Raw genomic sequence first — 1001 nt, 5'->3', positions numbered from 1 at the left:
CTAACATTGGACCTATCGACCTGTTGACCCTTTCAACCTGACCGTTTGCCTGCGGTGAACCTGTAGCCACCAAACTATGGACAATATTATTCTCCCTTAAAAACTCTGCAAAGTTCTTCGAAGTAAAACAGGTTCCCCGATCACTTATCACGCTCCTCGGTCGACTATATGACCTAAAATAATCTTTCAGTGCTATAATGACCTCTTTTGTACTAGTTGTCCTCGCAGGGTATAAACGTACAAATTTTGTGCATGAATCTATAACGACTAAGATGTGTCTCAATGTCCTACCATTATCAACAGGCCCATAGTGGTCTATATGTATTACATCAAACGGCTTATTCGACTTTGGAATGCTATGCAGGTATCCTTCCTCTTTGCCGTGTTTCGACGAATATACCTTTCAATTCATACAATTCTCTATGTGTTTAGAAGCCTTACTTCTTATCTTTGGAAACCAATAACTTTTCTGAATTAGATCGGTCATCTTATCAATGCCAACGTGCCCCATTTCGTCATGATATTTGTGAAAAATATGGTCCTCCATGTCCTCGGGAACGTAAAATAATAAATTACCATCCTTTGTCTTCCTATATAGAACACCATTTCTCATCTCGTACATACTATGTTCACTAACCTGAAGTGCTTCCCTCAAGTCTCCTATCTTCCGATCCCTATTCTGACAAATTACCAAGTTTTCCTCGAAAGTGTTAGACTCCACTATCATTATATTCGTACACCTACTTAGCGCGTCCACGTGTTGCATCCTCTTTCCCGAACGATGTTCCAGCTCGTACTCATAATTCTGGAGCTCCAGAGCCCAACGTGCTATCCTTGGGTTTAGATCCTTTCTATTCAATGTCATGGCGAGAGAGTTACAGTCAGTGACAATCTTAAATTTCCTACCCTGAAGATAAATACGAAATCTCTTTAATGCATAAATTATCGCCAGCGTCTCCAGCTCAAAACTATGATATTTCGACTCTGTGTCCGTCGTCCTT

Source organism: Lucilia cuprina, chromosome 6, assembly GCF_022045245.1.
Source record: "Lucilia cuprina isolate Lc7/37 chromosome 6, ASM2204524v1, whole genome shotgun sequence".
In the NCBI taxonomy this organism is placed as follows: Eukaryota; Metazoa; Arthropoda; class Insecta; order Diptera; family Calliphoridae; genus Lucilia; species Lucilia cuprina.
This window is presented reverse-complemented; position numbering follows the sequence as displayed.